The 21,187-nt window shown below is 35.0% G+C and overlaps 1 protein-coding gene across 9 annotated transcripts in view; it reads left to right on the forward strand.

Annotated features, from left to right (window-relative positions):
* The window catches only part of FAM13A (family with sequence similarity 13 member A), a 348,053-nt gene that overhangs the window by 149,669 nt on the left and 177,197 nt on the right, over nucleotides 1-21,187 (forward strand). The window lies entirely within an intron of this gene.

The raw sequence follows: 21,187 nt of genomic DNA on the forward strand, positions 1-21,187 counted from the left end.
GGACCATGAATTATTTATGAAGGAGATTTTCTTCAATGATGACAATAGTTGTCACAACCCTGTTTTCTTAAATGTTTTTAAAAATTCCTATGCCTATTAGTAAACTAGAAATTTTAAAAATGGAGGGTTTTGATAAATTTAGTGGCAGTATAATTTAATTTTCAGTAAACAAATTAATAGAGTAATTTAATAAGCATTAAATTTTACCAAGCTTCTAGAGTATCTTAGAAATATTAATGGACATGCATACATTTTATATTGCTTTAATTAATGTGTACATTCTAATTAGCATTCTACTTTTTCCAGTTGATATTATTTATACTATGCATTTCCATGTTTAAGGCTAGTTTGCATGCTGCTGCTTTTAATAAAAGTAGTGGTGGTGGTGGTGGTAATTAGAGCTAATGTTGATCAAGTGCCAGATACTATATTAACTACTTAATACAGTTCTTTTTTTTTTCTGTTCAGTATGCTCTATCAGTACTCACTTTGGGTAAGAATATATGACAGTTTATTTAGGTATCATTCTGGGTTTTTTCCAATATTTAGGTTATCTCCAATATTTACATTATTTCCACTATTTTGCTATTAAAACATTTTTGAGTAAATTATTTTCACAACATCTTTTGTGCACATGTGGGAAGTAGAGTCATAAGTATGTACATCTATAATTTGTCCCAAATTTACAAATATTTTCTTAAGATGTTGTACCAATTTATATCCTCAACAGCTGCAGATGATTGTTTCCATTTTTTACATCCTCACCAGTCCTTGGTAATATCAGAGTTGTTGTTTCCCCAGTCTAATGAGTGTGAGATGCGTCTTGCTATTGCCTTAATTTGGATTTTTCTAATTTCTAGTTGTTGCAGAGACATTTATTATTCACTGAATACCCATGCGTTTCCCCAATGTTTCCCAGCCTGGTTGCAGTTAGCTGGGGCCAGCCAGCTGCTTCTGGCCAGTAGGCTGTGAGCAGAAGTGACAAGTGTGGCTTTAAGGGCAGAGAATTGAAAAATTGTGCATGACTCTCTAGCCCTTTCTTACAGTGTAGCAACTAGACAGTGGAGCATGGGTCCCTTAGTGGCTTTTTTTGGAGCAGAGGCCCCCTGTGAAACCACACTGGATTTGTGTCATTACTGAGAAGTAAACCTGTTTTGTTAAGCCACTGAGACTTCTGGGTTAATTTGTACCTTCACTATAATGTAGTCTATCCTGATGAATTTATATGGGCAGCTTTTCATGTGCTTATTAAGCTTGGACATATCTCTGATAATTAATCTGAGTACTACTTTTTCCTGTCATTGCCAATTTTATTATTGGGTTGTTTGCTTTATTTTTTTTTTAATGCTTATTTATTTTTGAGAGAGAGAAAAACAGAGTGTGAGCGGGAGAGGTGCAGAGAGAGGGGGGAGACACAGAATCTGAAGCAGGCTCCAGGCTCTGAGCGGTCAGCACAGAGCACCACGCAGGGCTCAAACCTACAAACCGTGAGATCATTACCTGAGTGAAAGTCAGATACTTAACCAACTGAGCCACCCAGGTGCCCCTGTTTGCTTTTTTCTTAATAATCTCTATGAATTTGTTAGTTCAGTTATATATGTCTCAAATACTTTTTCCCAATTTTTTAGTTTTCTTTTTATATTGAATGTAGTGCCTTTTAATGTATAAGAGCTTTTTATTTCAATGTAGTCAAATTTATTAGTTTTTAGTTTTTGTGTTCTTTATATCTTGTTTGAGAAATCCTCACATACCTTGAGGTCATTAAGAAAACCAACTTTGTAGTTTTCAAAAAATTTTAAATTTTGCTTTGCATATATGTTAGTCTTAATCCATCTGAAGTTGAATTCTTTGTAAGCATAAAGTAGGAATCTAATTTTATATATAAAAATCAATCAATGTAGCATGTCTGTTCAATAGTTCATCTTTTCCCCACTGTTTGAAATGTCCTTTCTATTATATGTCACATGTTTTGTATGTTTTGGGCTTTGTTATTGGTTGCTTTATCTATTTGTTTATCTCATGTTATTATTGCAATGTCCTAATTAGTGATATCTGGTAAAACCAGTTTCTTCAGTTTTTCTTCCCTTCTTGAAAATTATTTTGGCCATTCTTGGTCCATTGCTTTTGCAATTGAATATTGTCAAATTTCATGAGACACTTTAGTTAGAATTTAAACTGAATTGATAGATTCATTTCATGAAAATTGGTATTCCATTCATGACCATCATAGAACTCTCTATTTGCTCATGACCTCTTTAATGTCTTTTGATTTAAGAAATATAATTTTCTTCTTAACTGTCCTAGGTAGCCCACATTTTGTAGATACTATAAATGAAATATTCATGATGCATGATGTCTTCCAACTTTGTTGCTGATAATTAGTGTTAAAACTAATTTTTATTGTTGACTTTTACATCTAGAGGCCTTCCCAAATTCTCATTAGTTCTAATATTTTGTTGATCACTTCTGTTTGATTTCCTTTGTAGACAGTCATATCATCTGAAAATGATGAGTTCTGTTGACTTTTTTTCATGCCTTTCATCATTTAATCTTTTTTTTATATACTGTAAAGGCTAAATAGAAATGGTGATAGCATACCTTTTTGAGTTCCTTCCTGATTTTATGGACAGTTTCTACATTTGACTTTTTGGTATCATCACGGCATATTTCGTTTTCTTACTTTTTTTTTTTTTTTTTGTAATTTTTTCACAATGCCAGACACATAGCTTTCCTTCAGTAAAGACTTCAAAATGAACTCATTATTTCATTGCTTTTGTTCCATATGATAGTACTTAGTGTTAGTATGTTTCCATATATGTTTTTCTTCACACATACACTTATTAGGTTTACAATATTTGCTGTAGGCATAACCTTACAAATAGGTATACCTATTTGCTGTAGGTATAACCCTATAACCTTAAGGAGGTTCCCTTGTATTTATGATTTGTTTCGAATATTTATCTTGTGTGAAAGTTAAATTTTAGCAAATGTTTCCTTTTGTGTCTGTGAAGATAATTACATGGTTTTTATCACTATTTTCTTGTGGGAAGTTATACTGATAATTTATCTAAGCTTAAACTAATGCATCACTGGAGCATAGTAGTTCTGAAGCTGATCTTGATACATATTTTTAAATACCTTGCAAGTTTTGAATAGCTGATATTTTGTTTAGTATTTTTGCATCTATGTTTATAAATGTTTTACATGAGGTGCCTGGGTGGTTCAGTCAGTTAAGCATCCGACTTCGGCTCAGATCATGATCTCATGGTTTATGAGTTCAAGCCCTGGGTCAGGCTCTGTGCTGACAGCTGAGAGCCTGGAGCCTGCTTTGGATTCTGTGTCTCCCTCTCTCTCTGCCCCTTGCCCCGCTTGTGCTCTCTCTTTCTCTCAAGAATAAATAAACACTAAAAAAAAAAAAAAAAAAAAAAAAAAAATTAAATGTTTCACTTTACCTGCTTTTGGTGTAAAAGTTATACTGTCCTAACAAAATGAGATAAGGAGAGTCTTTTCTAATCTCCGAGATAGTTTAAGATCACGATGATCAAATTCCTTCAATCTTGTACATATAAAACTGTCTGGGCCCGGTGAGGTTTATTTATTGGTTTATTTGTTTTTTATTTTGTTTGTTTTTAAAATTTGTTTTGGTGAGTTGATTTTTAACTACTGATTCAATATCTTTAATGCTTATAGTCCTATTCATGTTTTCTCTTTTCTTATTTTTTATGCTTATTTTTGAGAGAAAGAGAGCATGCGCATGCTAGTGGGGGAGGGGCAGAGAGAGAGGGAGACAGAGGATGCAAAGCCAGCTCTACACTGACAGCAGAGAGCCCCATATGTGGCTCCAACTCACTAGCCCTGAGACCATGACCTGAGCTAAAATTGGGCGATTAACCAACTCAGCCAGGTGCCCCTCTATCTTTTCTGAATTAGTTTTGATGTTACATTTTCTAGAATATAAACTATTTTAACTAAATTTATCAGCATCAAATATTTCAGTGTTTCCTCTTCTTTTTAAATCTTTATTAAATCTTTAAACTTTTTTTTCATTTCTAATATTATCTTTTGGGAACTTTTTTCTTGTTTGCTTTTGATTAGGCTTGCCAGAGACTTTATTAGTCTTTGCAAAGAACCAGATTTTAGTTTTGTTGATTCTCTGTTGTATCTTCATTTTCCATTTCATTGATCTCATTATTCCTCCCTTTCTTCTTTGTATCTATTATTTGTATGGTAGATTTTGTATTATTTGTATGGACAGCTTTTCCCCCAATAGGCATGTATTATAAATATGCTTTCTGTATGGTTTGATACTGAAGCTTGATGATCAATTCTTTTGAGTGTATTTGCTCTGTTTACTAAAAGCTTTTTTTTGATGTCTTGAGTGTCCATTATTATATTAGAGAACTCTTTCTGGGATCATGTCATTTCATTCCTTCCTTATTTTTTGTGTGTTTTGTTTTGGTTTGATTTTTGGTAATATTTTCCCAATGTCAGACACATAGTGATCCATTGATAAATACTTGAGAATGAACAAATGAATTAATCAATTTTTTTATCTTATTCTGTATGAAAGCAGTGAGTGTGTGTGTGTGTGTGTGGTTATGGGAAATTTGCTTTTTTGGGAATTTAGTCAAATTTAGTACATTTTCCATTTGGAAGGGGTTCAATAACCGTTAAACACATAATTATATCTGGAATTTAAGACTTTTGGCTTTTAACTGTATTTTTTTCCTGATTTATCTCTCTTGAACTTTTCTTAAAATAATTTTCCATCTGCTTTTCCTGCCCCCATATGTTTTTATATATGAATATATGTTTATTTTACTAGATAGAAAATGCTTTATATCTTGCCATCTCCTCTATGGGTGCTGGATGATAACATTTTCTGTTTCTTTTTTGCCTCTTTCATTATCTTAGGAAATCACTTTGCAAAGCTATCTCTTCAGTGCTTAGTAGCATGAGATATTTATTTATTTATTTATTTTATTTATTTTTTTTTTTTATTTTTTTTTTTTGGTAATCTCTACACCCAACATGGGGCTACAGCTCGAAACCGGGTAATCAAGAGTTGTATGCTCTACCAACTGAGCCAGCCAGGCGACCCAGTAGCATAAGATTTTTATGAATCATTTTGTTAATTTATCATTAGAGTTATATCTATGATTAAATCTGTTATTTATTATAAGCATATTCTTTATTTGGTTTCCTAAGTTACCACTGAACCATTTGAAGAATTCTTGGAATCTCTTTAGAATTAATGACCGGTAGATTCAATTATTTGGATAGTATTTTCTTGTGTTTTATGCACAAATTTCTTGTGTTTTATAATATACACAAACTATCAGTAAAAATATAATGCAGGGTTGAGTATTTACCTTAAATAAAAATTCAAATTTTGATGTATCTGGATGTACCTACCTTATCTCTCAATCTAGTAATTTGGCTCACTTAACCCCTGTCTTTCTTTCCAGTTGCTGTAAGCAATTGTAACCATAGGCCAAGGAATAGAAGAACCTTATGAGAGTTTCTCTAGACTAGGCACTCTCATGGAATCCAGTACATAGCCAGTCTGGTCTCATAGTCCTGAGTACCCAGTTTGCTAAGACTGGGTTTCCACACCTGATCCCTGACCTTCCCAAGCCTGAAACAACTCCTCTTACAAATCTGCCCTGCTTTGATAAACACCTTGAAGTGTTGGATATTTCATCAATATAACCTGTGCCAGGTGTTAGGGATGTAAATTTGAAAAGCCATTGTCTTCTTCCTCAAGGAACTAGGTTGGAGACCAGACATGCATACAAAACATTACATGTGCTAGACTGATTTTTGGATCTCAGGTCAACCTTTGGATTCACCATCCTATTTTGCAAACTATCAAATCTTAGCCTGGTTTCTTTGATTTTTCACTAATCCTAAAGATCTCACTGGCCTTTTTGTTCCCATTTTCCCTGGTTTGCCCTGTTCTACAAATATGACTAAAGTCTAATCAAAGTTATTAATGCTAACTGCTATAACAAAAATCCCTATAATACAATTGTATTTGTTTTAAAAAGTTTATTTCCCACTCTAGTCATTTTCTGATGGAAGGAGGGAGAGATTCATAAGCAGTGAGCCTCAAAGCAGTGATTCAGATCACAGGCTGCTTCCATCCTTCAACTATGTCATCTAAAAAGTGTTTGCTTCTAATATCAGCACTGAACAAAGGAGTACGTGCAAAGTTCACAGGCACTTAACTGCCTCAGCACAGAAACAACACCTGTCCCTTCTGCTCACATTTCAGAACTCAGTAACATCCATGGGAATCTGGGAAATGTAATTTTCTAGTGTGCCTAGGAAAAGGAAAGTGAAGTAGGAGTTGGGGAAAACTTGTTGCCCCAGCCTACCCTTCTGTTTGCCAAATATATTTTTCCATTTCTCTTACTGTGCAGAAAACACACTCAATCCTTCTGCGACAATGAAAATCCAAAAAACCAACCAGTCATTACAATCAGCTCAAGCTCCAGAATTTCTTGGTGATGTGTTAGTACTCTGTCGGGGCTTGACATGCTTCCTCTTGATTGGAGAATCTATGCAGTAATAAGACAGGGTGTCCCTCCCTGCACACACACACACACACACACACACACACACACACACACACCCATATACAAATGGGACTAAACAATCCCATTCACACGCGAATGCACACACTTACAGGTGCACAGGAAGAAGTGGAGGTGATTTGATTAGGCCTAGATTCTGTTTTCTGCAAGGATTCCATTGTCTGTTTTCTCTCTGGCTGCTGCCTTTACCTTTTAGAATCCCCTCTTGGTCATTATTGCTCTTATAGTGAGTGTGTCTTTATTAAACTACAGCTTGCTGCCTGTTGGAAGAAGTTTGGTGACTCAGGGATTGTTTTAACTCTTGAACAGCAGAGGCTTTTTTTTAAGTCTGGGCTAATGGTTTTTCATGGCAGTGGTGATGGTTTCTTGGTTTGTTAGATGTGGTTTGAAGGGATCGACAGTAAATTCCCTCAAAAATGTGACAGTGTAAGTGATTCTAATTTACTTGCTTTCAGGCAGTTCTGTGAGCCAGTTATTATACCCAAAGTAGGTCGTCCTTTCCTCTGCCTTCTAGATCTCAGGAGAATTCCCCACTGGAAGAAATTAACCAGAACCCTCCTGACAAGGGATTCTGAGAATATGCCCCTGCAATACAGAGCTATCTTATAAAATCCTATGAAATTATGTTTTAAATAAGTAAAATAGACCATATGTGCTATGAAATTGATTAGAGCTGACTTTGTGGAAGAAAGAGAACTTAAATTTTTAAAAAGAAGAATTGGAAAACTGGACAAAGGAAGGATTTCAGTTGCAGTGGCATAAACAAAGACTCGAAGGAGAAAATGAGCATTGTATGTTCTGTACAATTTATAGGCCAAACTAGCATGGACAGAAGGTTTATAAAGGGAAGCAATAAAAGATAAATTCTGAAAGATGGGTTGTAGCCAAACCATAGAGATGTTTGATGATTAAATCTTATGTAACAGTTGCCATGCTATTTGATAAAATTTATTAAATGAAATAAACAGCAAATAACAGAAAACAAACTTAGAGAATAAAAGAAAATCTGTTTTTCTGCAAGAGAGATAAGGTTTTGAAACAACAACAAAAACACGTATATGAACAAAGAGATAGTTACTAGAGGCCTTTTAGTTTTTTGCTACATCAGATACAAGAAGAGGGTGACTTTAATGAAAAGATTTCCGGCTTTATAGTCTTACAGAAGCAACTCTGTCATTTAATAGTAGTGTATCCTGAGGTACATTGTAGGATACTTTATGATCTCAGTACTCTAATTTATAAGAATAGTAACATCTAATAATGATGACACTGAGTACTTTATTCTAGACACTGTGGAAATACTTCTAATATTACTTCATTAAATCATCACAGTACTGTAGGATAGAAATGACCTTTATCCATCCATGTAGCCTTGGTTATACTTCAGTAATAAGCGATCCCAGTATCTTAGTGACCTAAAACATTTATTTCCTGCTTATGCTGCCTGCCCAATTTAGATTGACAAGGGGGCTCTGCTTCAGCTGGTCACACCGAGAGACGTGTACCGACAGAGCAGCCCATCTCAAATGTGGCCAGTTACTGTGCTAGAGGAAAAAGAAAGAGTCCTGTAGAATCTTGCGTTGACAATCAAAAGCTCTGGCCCAGAAGTAATTCTGTCACTTTTATTCATAACTCATTGCTCAGAACTAATCACATTACCCAACCCAGTCACGGTGGGGACAGGAAATACAACCCTAGCATGTGTCTGGAGGGAACTTTACTAATACTGGGTAAATAGCAATAAGTCTACTGCATTTCCCTTCCTCCTAACCTTTTTTTAAATTTTATTTACTTATTTTGAGAGAGAGAGAGAGAGAGAGAGCACAAGCAGGGGAGGAGCAGAGAGAGAGGGAGTGAGAGAATCCCAAGCGGGCTCCACATTGTCAGTGCAGAGCCCATCACAGGGCTTGATCTCACAAACCATGAGATTATCACCTGAACAGAAATCAAGAGTCAGACATTTAACCGACTGTGCCATCCAGGTGCCCCTTCCTTCCTTCTTTATAGATGAGAAGATAGAGGCTTATAGAGGCTAGTTAACTTTCCCTAGATAGATAAGTGCCGGGGTGATATTTGCTTCTGAAGCTCAAATTCTTTACCCTTTTATTGCCTCCTGTTGTTTAGTTCTATATGCTACATTATGTTATACTACCTCCTTTGCAGAGTAGTTGTGAGAATTAATGATAATATATGTTAGTAAGTGATATATATAGTCTGGGTCATGGAGTAAGCATGTAGGGCTTAGTGAAAGTTTTCTTTTTTTATTTTACTTTTAACTGATAACTCAGAGTCTTTCTTAAATGCAAAATCTTTGAATTAATTTTAAAGTGACTGTATTTTTCTCCATGAAGTCAGCTGTTATTCCATTACCAACATTAGACATGTTTTGTATGTAAAGGAATCCAGTTGCAAACAACTTACTCTCATCAGCCATCCTGAAAATCATGTGTCAACTAAGCATTTGAAATACAGGCTGATAAGGCTAGCCTACCAAACTTTCAATGTTATAAGCTAAATAGGCTTTAGTGGAGTATTCTAGGAATCTAATGCCTTACCTACAATGTGGATATTGCTATGGAAAATTACATGTAAGTTTCATATCGTCAGGCCTGGATAGTCAGACTTTTTACTCGTTGTGGTGACATTTATTCATTGCCCCACGCTGTTGCTATCACATGCAGCTGTAAAATCTGCTTGTTTGTTAGGGACTCTTGTACCTCGACTTTATAGGCATAAATAGCTCTATATATGTTACAGATGATTCTTAAAGCACTCTCTTCCTACATGTATGTGATATATTTGAGAAAGATATTTTCCCTTAATTTATTGGTGCAAGCATTTTCTATATTAGCAAGGGCTCATAGTAACAGTGATGACCATTGTCGTATTTTGTATTTCAGATGTTTTCAGTGTTATAATATATTCAGTACTGTAACTGTTTGGTTAAATATTTTTAGGCATGAGCTTTATTTCTTAGTTAGAATTTCATCCACAGGATAGATTGCTAAAAGTGGATTCACTAGTTCAAAGGTATAAATATTTTATGGCCCTTGAAATCTATTACTAAGTTAAATTTTTACTAAAGAGTTATAAAAAATGTACACAGCCACTGGAAAATATGAGAGTGTCTATTGCACATATCCTTACCACCATTAGGTGTTATCTTTGTCTATGAGCAAGTACAGAAAAATAAGAGCCAGTTCTAAATTGCATGTTATTTATTTCTAATGGAATTCTATATTACTTACATTTTCTCCTTTATAAATTATCTTTCAGTTTAATATACTTTTCCATTTGGCTCCCAATTGCAACCTTAGTGTTTTTCATAAGTAGCTGTGTGAATTAATTCTATGTTAAAAATATTGGCAGTGAAGGTTTGTGAGTAAAAGAAGTGACATGACTAAAGTGTTACGGTATATTAAGATTCAATCTGCCTATGATCTATTGAATAGATTTTATTTATTTAATTTTTTTAATGTTTGTTTATTTTTGAGAGAGAGAAAGAGACAGAATGTGAGCAGGGGAGGGGCAGAGAGAGAGGGAGACACAGAATCTGAAGCAGGCTCCAGGCTCTGAGCTGTCAGCACAGAGCCCGATGCAGGGCTTGAACTCACGGACCGTGAGATCATGACCTGAGGAGAAGTCTGACGCTTAACCGACTGAGCCACCAGGCACCCTTCCATTGAATAGATTTTAGAACAGAATAACCAATGAGAAAAATTCTGTATCAGATTATTTTTTATTATGATGTTGGTCTGTCATTGGGCAAAGGTATTTTTTTATTCCCCGTTGCAATCATACTACTGATACTGTATGATACTGAATGATACTGTACTTTTCAAACTGTTTACTCCTTAAGTTTATTTGGTTGTTTTTTCATTTTAAGTCTTTATTTTTTTGTATATTTTTAAAGTTATTTTTTAAGTTCCAATTAGTTAACATACAATGTTATATTAGTTTCAAGTATGCAATAGAGTGATTCAGCACTTCCATACAGCACCCAGTGCTCATCACAAGTGCACTCCTTAATCCCCATCACCTAGTTGCCCCATCCTGCCACCCATCTCCCCTCTGGTAACCATCAGTTCTCTATAGTTAACAATTTGTTTCTTGATTTGCCTCTCTCTCTTTTTTCCCTTTGCTCATTTGTTTTGTTTCTTAATTTACACATATGAGTAAAATCATATGGTATTTGTCTTTGTCAGAGTAACTTATTTCACTAAGCATTATACTCTAGTTCCATCCATGTTGTTCCAAATGGCAAGATTTCCTTCTTTTTATGGCTGGATAATAATATTTCCTTCTTTTATGGGAAATATCATGTATATACATACATACATACCACCTCTTCTTTATCCATGCATCAACTGATGGACACTTGTGCTGCTTCCATACCGTGGCTATTATAAATAGTGCTGCTATAAATATTGGGGTTCATGTATCCCTTTTAACTAGTGTTCTTGTATCTTTTGGGTAAATACCCAGTAGGGCGATTGCTGGATAGTAAGCTAGTTCTATCTTTAATTTTTTGAGGAGACTCCATACTGTTTTCCAGAGTGGCTGCACCAGTTTGCATTCCCACCAACAGGGCACAAGGGTTCTTTTTTCTCTGCATGCTTGCCAACACCTGTTGTTTCTTGTGTTGTTGATTTTACCCATTCTCACAGGTTTGAGGTGATATCTCACTGTGGTTTTGATTTGCATTTTCCTGATGGTAAGTGATGATAAACGTCTTTTCATGTGTCTGTTGGTCATCTGTATGTCTTCGTATATATATATATGTATATATGTATATATATACATATATATATATATATACATACATATATATCCATATATATATACATACATATATATACATATATATATATATACATACACACACACACACACCTATATATAACTTATTGTCAAACTGGCTTCCATACAACACTCATTGCTCATCCCAACAAGTGCCCTCCTCAATGCCCATCACCACTTTCCCCTCTCCCCCACCCCCCCCCATCAACTGTCAGTTTGTTGTCTGTATTTAAGTGTCTCTTATGGTTTGCCTCCCTCCCTCTCTGTAACTTTTTTCCCACTTCCCTTCCCCCATGGTCTTCTGTTAAGTTTCTCAAGATCCACATATGAGTGAAAACATGATATCTGTCTTTCTCTGACTGACTTATTTCACTTAGCATAATACCTTCCTGTTCCACCCACGTTGCTGCAAATGGCAGGATTTCATTCTTTCTCATTGCCAAGTAGTATTTCATTGTATATATAAACCACATCTTCTTTATCCATTCATCAGCTGATGTCTTCTTTGCAAAATGTCTGTTCTTGTCTCCTCATTTTTTAATTTGTTTTTTGGGTATTGAGTTGTATAAGTTCTTTATATATTTTGGATACTAACCCTTTGTTGGATATGCAAATACCTTCTCCCATTCCATAGGTTGCCTTTTAGTTTTATTTTCTTTTGTTGATTGTTTCCTTCACTGTGCAGAAAAAGCTTTTTATTTTGATGAGTCCCAACAGTTTATTTTTGCTTTTGTTTCCCATGACTCAGGAGATATATCTAGTAAGAAGTTGCGATGGCCAATGTCAAAGAGGTTATTGCCTGTTTTCTAGAATTTTTATGGTTTCAGGTCTCATATTTAAGTCTTTAGTCCATTTTTAGTTTCTTTTTGTGATTGGTGTAAGAAAGTGGTCCAGTTTCATTCTCTTGCATGTTGCTGTCCAGTTTTCCCAACATCATTTGTTGAAGAGACTGTCTTTTTCCCATGACACATTACTGCCTCTTTTGTAAAAGACTACTTGACCATGTAATTGTGGGATTATTTCTGAATTTTCTATTCTGTTCCATTCATCTATGTGTCTATTTTTTGTGCCAGTACCATACTGTTTTGATTACTACAGCTTTGTAATAGAACTGGAAGTCCAGAATTTTGATGCCTCCAGGTCTGCTTTTCTTTTTCAAGATTCCTTTGGCTATCCAATTTACCCCTTAAGTTTACATTTTAATTACTGTTTATTTTCACAGCAGAAATGTTAAGTGTCTTCGAGGAAGAAGAAAACACAGAGAAATAATTTGTGTTAGATCATAAGCATCAGGATAGAAACATAAATTTAGATTACTAAAGTTTCAGTTTAGAGTTAATCTTGGATTTTGAAAAAATTGGCATAATTGGAGAGAATAAATACTTAAATTATATGTATTATTACAATTGGTTCTTTTCTGTCTTGGCCCATAGTGATTTTGCTTACATATTCTAAATTTTGTCTATCTTTTGATGTTAGTCCTTTTGGTCATTTCATGCTGGGTTGTGTCTGTTTTGATTATTTCTTCTCTTTGTCTTACCAGCCTGTGTTATTTTAGCTCGCATTATTAATTTATGTTTTCAAAATATTTAATTGTCTGTCTTACATCAGGCACTGAACTAGAAGCTGAGCATCTAGATATTGAACTTGATCCAAAAAGTTTTCAACCTAGTGAGGAACATAGACTAATACTCAAATATTTGGTTGCAACTTGTGTAAATTGCTAGGAAGGAAAACAGTGCCCTGACAGCATATACCAAGGGCACCTGATTTAAGCTGATGCATCAGGGAACACCTCTTAAGGAAAGTTAGATTTCTTTTGAGACCAAAGACGAGTGAGAGCAGGTGTGGGGGAAGAGAATTTCAAACTTTGTAACAGTGTGAGAAGGTCCTGGGGTTAGATGAAGGGAACCTAGCCACTGGCAGGAGGCTGAAGCCCTGTGAGAGATGCAGAGAGTATTTCCACATAATGCTAAAGAAAGACCTTATATGCTAATAAGACATTGGAAATCTCACCAAAATGAAATGGTAAACCATTGATAAACTTGAAATAAGGAAAACTATGACCAAATTTATGGTTAGAAAATAAAAATCTGGGGGTGTCTGGGTGGCTCAGTCGGTTAAGCATATGACTTTGGCTCAGGTCATCATCTCAGGGTTTGTGAGTTCAAGCCCTGCATTGGGCTCTGTGCTGACAGCTCGGAGCCTGGAGCCTACTTCAGCTTCTGTGTCTCCCCCTCTCTCTGCCCCTCTCCAGGTCACTCTCTTTCTCTCTCAAAAATAAATAAACACTAAAGATTTTTTAAAAAGAAAGAAAGAAAATACAATTCTGGTTCCTATGTGGTGAATACAGTCGGGAGAGAGCAAAAGTAGAAATGGGAAAACCAGTTAGAACAACTGCAGTTGTCCAAGCAATAACTTATGGAAGCCTGGAGTGGGTAGAGATGAAGAGAAGTAGACTTATTGAGATCTTTATTAATGACAGAATTAGAATTTGGTGATACATTTTGTGTGAGAGATGAAGGGAAAGGAAAGTGTCGAAGATGACTCTCATGTTCCTGGCCTGGGGAATGAGCTGGTTGGAGACCATGTACCTAATCATTTGAGCCCTGGCCCTACTGTGTGCTCCCTAAGCTCTTTGCTTTAGTTTCACTGTCTTCCAAATGGAGATGTCAATTCAAGATCATGGTTGGAAATAGGTTTGGGGTTTAGAAGAGAAGACTGGATAAAGATACAAATTTAAAAATCATTAGCATATAGGTCACTTTGGCACATAAATGAGGAGACATAATCTTCTCTGTATTGTAATATGCAAACTAAGAAGAAGGCAGATGACTATTACTTCACCTATGTTGAAGTCGTGGAGAAATTACATTTGTACTGAGTAGCCAAGATAGAACTTAAGGGTTCTAAGAAAGTGTGTTGCAAAGAAAGAAGAGTGTACAAAGGCAAGGAGGTATAAGACAGAATGTGCATTTTTATAGACTTGAAAAATCTTGGTCTTACTGTGTATAGTGTGTCTCAGGAAGCAGCAGGAAATGAACCTGCAGAAATAGTCTGGTGTAATTATGCAGTGCTGTAGAGTTTGGATTGTAGAAAGTCATGGAACGGTTTTAATCAGGGAATAAGCTCAGATCACTCCTGTCAACAGACATAGTGGATTAAAAAGTAGGAAGCTGTAGTCCAAATGAGACTTGAGAAGTGCCTAAACTAAAGGGATAAGAAGGGAAAGATGGTAAATAGATAAAAACCTCAGAGGAATGATTTCCAGATCAGAGTGGGTAGATGTTTCTTACCCTCATCAAGGCAAGCCCTAAAGGAAGAAAAGCTTATTTGAGGGCTAGGAAAAGAATGAGTTTAACTTGGGATATTTAGAGAAAAAGCAGGGAACTTCTCTCATAAAGTGCTAAGACTAACATAAAAATATTTTGATTAAACATTCATTATAGACTTTGACAGGGCAGATACAAGCATAGTATCATGTTTGTTGATTAGACCTTAGCAAAAATTAAGGCCACCTGTGAATCATTCTTTTTTCAAGATTTAAAAATGGAGATAAGTTTGGTGTTGGTATTTTAACATCCTTGGCAAAATAGATCTTATATTTTTGGAAACTTTAGAAGTAGTTTTTGGTAAAATAAAATGTAATTATATTCCTTGAAGTTCCAAAAAGTAGTTACAGTTTTCAAGAAAATTTCTGTTATATGTTGCCCTTTGAGCTATTCATTTTCTTTTCAGTGAACTGTTGTGGTTTGTTTTTCTCCTACATACCCATTGTATTGAACACAGAATAGTAGATGGCCTATTTTGTTTTTAACATATTGCTATATCTGCTTTATCTTTCCTTTTTGAAAATAATTTTCAGACATGTTTTCAGCATATATCTTATAAAAACAAGGACATTATCTCAATCCTATTATTACACTGAAGGAATTTAACATTGACACAATAAACAAAAGTAATTTTTAATGTTTATTCTAATGTCTTCATGTGTCCCCAGAATATCTTTAAAGTCCAGTATCAGATCAAGGATCTAACACTGAAGTTTTATTGCCCTGCAGCCTTTTTTTTTTAAGAGTATTTATTTATTTTGAGAGAGAAAATGAGTGGGATAGGGGCAGAGAGAGAGGGAGAGAGAATCCCAAGCAGGCTCTGCACTGACACACCAAGAGCCTGATGTGGGGCTACAACCCCCAAACCAGGACACCATTACCTGAGTCAAAATCAAGAGTCAGTTGCCCAACTGACTGAGCCACCCAAGAGCCCCTGCCTTGTAGCTTTAATCTAGAACATTCTGCCTTTTTTCTTCTTTGATGATATTGATTTTTTTTTTAGACACATGGACAAGTATCATGGAACAGAACAGAGATGGGCAAACTATAGCCCGTTGGTCAAGACCTACCTTTTTTTTTTTTTTTTTTTTTTTTTGTAGATAAAGTTGTATTGGAACATAGCCATACCCGTTCACACCACAACACAAAGTTGAATAGTTGCAACAGAGACCTTCTAGCTTACGAAGCCTAAAATGTTTACTTTCTGGGCCTGTACAGAAACAATTTGCCAACTCCTGTTGTGAAATGTGCCACAGTCTAGATTTATCTGTTACTTCATTAGTAGATTGAGGTTAATCTTTTTGTTTTGTGTTTCTAATTGCATTACATTAGGAAGTATATAGTGTCTACATACTTCTTTATTTGATGATGTCAAGTTTGATCACCTGGTTGAGGTAGTGTCTGCCAGATCTCTCTTGTAAAATGACTTTTCTCCATGTGTAATTGATAAGTAATCTTTGACACCAACTGAATAGTCTGTTGCCCAGCATTCACACAACAATGTCATAAGCATATATTGAGGACCTTTGCTTAAATAATTTATTTTGCTGGGGGTGGAAATTTTCTAATTCTAGTATTTCTTCTATATTTATTAATAGGCATTTTTCTGTAAAGAAGAGCACCCCCCCCATCTTATCCCTTTTGTCTTTTTACTATTATCATGGACTCATGGATTCTTTTATAATTCAATGAATTGTAAGCCTTTTGTTTATTGTTTGTATAAAATGTGCCACATTAGCCAGTGGGAGACTTTTCAAACTGGCTTCTATGTACTTTTAATAGTACTTTTCCTGTCATGGACCTGGAATTAGCCATTTCTCCAAGGAGTCTTGGTTCCTTAGGCAGTTTTTAGAAAACTACATTTGATGTATTAGAAAGATTTCAATATGAATGAAACTGCATTGATTTCTTATATATTTCTCCCAATATTTTATTATGAAATTTTTAAGATAGAAAGTAGAATTTTACAATGAACACACATATAATAATTCACATAGATGGTGTGATTAACATTTTACTCCATGTACTTTATTACATGTGGATCTATCCATTCTTTATCCATCTCTCAACACATCTTATATTTTATGTATTTCATTTTAAGTTACACGTATCCATACACTTTGCCTCTAAATACTTAAGCATGAAGTTCATTAGAGTGCAATATTTGTTTACTTTTTGATGTAAAATTTCATATAGTGAAATATACAATCTTAAATATGTCATTTGACAAATATTACAAATTTATACACCTGTATTAATTTAGATAATTAAATATCCAAACAATTATGAAGATGTAGAACATTGACAACACCTCAGAAAATTCCTGGTGCCCCTCCTCAGTTGATCCTTGTCCCTGTTACCTAGAAGGAACAACTGTTTGGATTTGTTTTGCTTTAATTATGTTTTTCTATTCCAGGACTTCCATCTTTTTAATTTTAGCCATTCCAGAGAAGGTATAGTGGTAGCTAACTTGGTTTTAATGTGTATTTCCCTGATGACTAATGATTTGGGGATCATTAGTCATGTACTTTGTCATGTGCTTATTGGCCACTCACATATGTTTCTTTTTGAAGGTCTGTTCAAATCATTTGCCTGATGTGAGTTGTAGGAGTGCTTTATATACTAGATACCAATCACTTGTCAGATAAATGTTGTGTGTGAATTTTTCTACCCTGGAACTTTAACAATTCAGGTTCTTTTTTTTTTTTTTTTTTTTTTTTTTTAATTTTTTTTTTTCAACGTTTATTTATTTTTGGGACAGAGAGAGACAGAGCATGAAGGGGGGAGGGGCAGAGAGAGAGGGAGACACACAGAATCAGAAGCAGGCTCCAGGCTCTGAGCCATCAGCCCAGAGCCTGACGCGGGGCTCGAACTCACGGACCGCGAGATCGTGACCTGGCTGAAGTCGGACGCTTAACCGACTGTGCCACCCAGGCGCCCCTAACAATTCATGTTCTTAATGGCATCTTCTTATAATCAAAAGATTTTAAGGGGAATATTTTATTTTAATTTTTTAAATTTAGATTCAAGTTAGTTAACATATGGTATAATATTGGTTTTAGGAGTAGAATTTAGTGATTCTTCACTTACATACAACACCCAGTGCTCATCCCAACAAGTGCTGTCCTTAATGCCCATCACCCATTTAGCCCATCCCCCTACCCATCTCCCCTCCAGCAACCTTCAGTTTGTTCTCTGTATTTAAGAGTCTCTTATGGTTTACCTCCCTCTCTGTACCTTATTTAATTTTTCCTTCCCTTCCCCTACATTCATCTGTCTTGTTTGCTAAATTCTACATATGAGGGAAATCATGATATTTGTCTTTCTCTGACTCACTTATTTTGCTTAGCATAAATATACTCCAGTTCCATCCACATTGTTGCAGATGGCAAGGTTTCATTCTTTTTGATCACGGAGAAATATTCCATTGTGTATATATACCACATTCACCAGTTGATGGACTTTTGAGCTCTTTCCATAATTTGGCTATTGTTGATAGAGCTTCTATAAACATTGAGGTGCATCTGCCCATTCGAATCAGCATTTTTGTATCCTTTGAATAAATACCTAGTAGTGCAATTACCAGGTCTTAGAGTAGTTCTATTTTTAATTTTTTGAGGAACCTCCATACTGTTTTCCAGAGTGGCTGCACCAGTTTGCATTCCTACCAACAGTGCAAATGTGTTCCTTTTTCTCTGCATCTGCGCTAACATCTGTTGTTTCCTGAGTTGTTAATTTTAGCCATTCTGACAGGTGTGTGGTGGTATCTCATCACGCTTTTGATTTGTATTTCCCTGATGATGAGTGATGTTGAGCACCTCTACATGTGTGTGTTAGCCATCTGGATGTCTTCTTTGGAAAAGTGTCTGTTAGCTATCTGCATGTCTTCTTTGGAAAAGTGTTCATGTCTCTGCCCATTTCTTCACCGGATTATTTGGTTTTGGGGTGTTGAGTTTGATAAGTTCTTTATAGATTTTGAATACTAACCCTTTATCCAATATGTCATTTGCAAATATCTTCTCCCATTCCATTGGTTGCCTTTTAGTTGTTGATTGTTTCCTTTGCTGTGCAGTAGCATTTTATCTTGATGAAGTCTCAAAAGTTCATTTTTGCTTTTGTTTCCCGTTCCCTCCAGAGACATGTCTAGTAAGAAGTTGCTGCAGCCAAGGTCAGAGAGGTTGCTGCCTATATTCTCCTCTAGGATTTTAATTTTGATTGTCTAACTTATTGATTATTTTCTTTTATGGTTATTACTTTCTTAGTCCTAAGAAATCTTTGCCTATTTTCAATTCACAAAGATATTCTCCTGTTTTCTTCTAGAAGCTTTGTTCCTTTTATGATAGGTTTACTTAGCTCCTCTTTTTGTAGTTTCTTAAGGTAGAACACAAGGACGTAATTTTTTTCTTCTTGTATACTTCCTTAGCTGCATCACAAAAATTTTAGCATATTTTCATTATTATTCTGTTTTGAATGACATATGGATTATTTAGAAGTGTGATGTTTAATTTTCAAATATGTGAACATTTCCTATATATCTTATTGTTATTAATTTTTAATTCCATTGTGATCAGAGAACATACTCTTTATGGTTTAATCTTTTTACTGATACTTATTTTTATGACTTGACATTAGATCCATCTTGGTGAATATTACATGCAGACTTGAAAAAAGTATGTATCTTACAATTTTTTTATTATAATGTTCTACAAATATCTGTGAAGTCAAGGTGGCTGGTTATGTTTTAAAGGTCATTTTAGCAATTGTGTATATCTTTGGAGATATTTTTCGTCTTGTTTTTATGACATGCTTAGTGGGTATTAAAATCTCTGCCTAGGGGCACCTGAGTGGGTCAGTCAGTTAAGCATCCACTCTTGATTTTGGCTCAGGTCATCATTTCACACTCATGAGATGGAGCCTGCATTGGGCTCCACACTGGGCATAGATCCTGCTTAAGATTCTCTCTCTCTCCTTTTCCCTCTGTCCCTCCCCAGCTGGCACGTGGTCTCTCTCAAAAAATAAAAAAATCTCTGACCAAAAACATGAATGAATGAATGAATGAATGAATGAGTGAAATCTCTGACTAGAGAATTATCTATTTCTTCTGTTAATTCTGTCAATTTTTTGCTTTCATTATTCTGAAATTCTGTTTTAAGGCATATACATATATGCAATTGTTATATGTTCCTGATGAATTAGCTTTTTATCATAAAGATATTTTACCTTTATCTCTGGTAATTCTCTTTGTCTTCAAGTCTACCTCATCTTTTATTAATAAAACAATTCTATCTTTCTCATGCTTACTTTTAAATGATACATCTTTTTCTATCATGTATTTTCAAACTCTTTGTCTTTATATTTCAAGAGCATATCTTATAGACAATATATAAGTATTTTTTATCCATTCTGACTGAGCTCTGCCATTTATTTATTTATTTATTTATTTATTTATTTATTTAAAAAAATTTTTTTAATCTTATTTTGAGAGAGAGAGAGAGAGAGAGAGAGAGAGACAGAGTGTGAGTAGGGTGGGGCAGAGAGTGAGACACAGAATCTGAAGCAGGCTCCAGGCTCCAAGCTGTCAGCACAGAGCCCGACGCGGGGCTTGAACCCATGAACTGTGAGATCATGACCTGAGCCAAAGTTGGACACTCAGCCGACTGAGCCACCCAGGCGCCCCGAGTTCTGCCTTTTAGTAGTGCAGTTATTAATATGGTTAGGTAAAGGTCTATCATTTTACTTTCTGTAGGTTCATTCTGTTTTTATTTCACTGCTTCTTTTATGTCATCTTTGGGGTTACTTCACCTTTTTAAAAAATTCCATTTTAGTTTATCTATTGACTTTTTAGCTATGGGTCTTTATGTTGTTATTTTAAAGACTGCTCTAGGGATTACAATATACATCCTTAACATTTCACCATCTATTCAGAATTAATGTTGTACTACTTCACATAAAATGTAAGAACCTTGTAATCATAGATTAATTTATCTCCTTTCACTTCTTAATGCTATAATTGGCATATGTATGATATCTTTATAACTCCACAGCACAATGTTATAATTCTTACTTTAAAGAGTTATATGTACTTCAAATAAGTTAAAAGAAACACAGTCTTTCCTATTTACACATACATAGGTAGATGTCGTTTTTGGCACTTTTCATTCCAGAAATCATCCGTTTCTGTTACCTTTTCTGTTCAACAGAATCTCTTTTAGCATTTTTTATAGTATATATCTTCTGATGATGAAGTCTTAGAGGTGTGTGTGTTTGTGTTTGTGTGGTTTTGTTGTAATTGTTTTGAGGAATAATTCACACATTAGTTTCACGTGTACTATGAAATCTTAGTTTTATTTATCTACATATGACTTTGAGTCTTGAAGGATATTTTGACCAGTAAAGAGTTCTATATTTATGATTACTTTTTTTTCTTTTGCCTTTAAACTCATTGTCTTCTGGTCT

This window comes from Puma concolor, chromosome B1 (assembly GCF_028749965.1).
Source record: "Puma concolor isolate L17-30 chromosome B1, mPumCon1.1.hap2, whole genome shotgun sequence".
In the NCBI taxonomy this organism is placed as follows: Eukaryota; Metazoa; Chordata; class Mammalia; order Carnivora; family Felidae; genus Puma; species Puma concolor.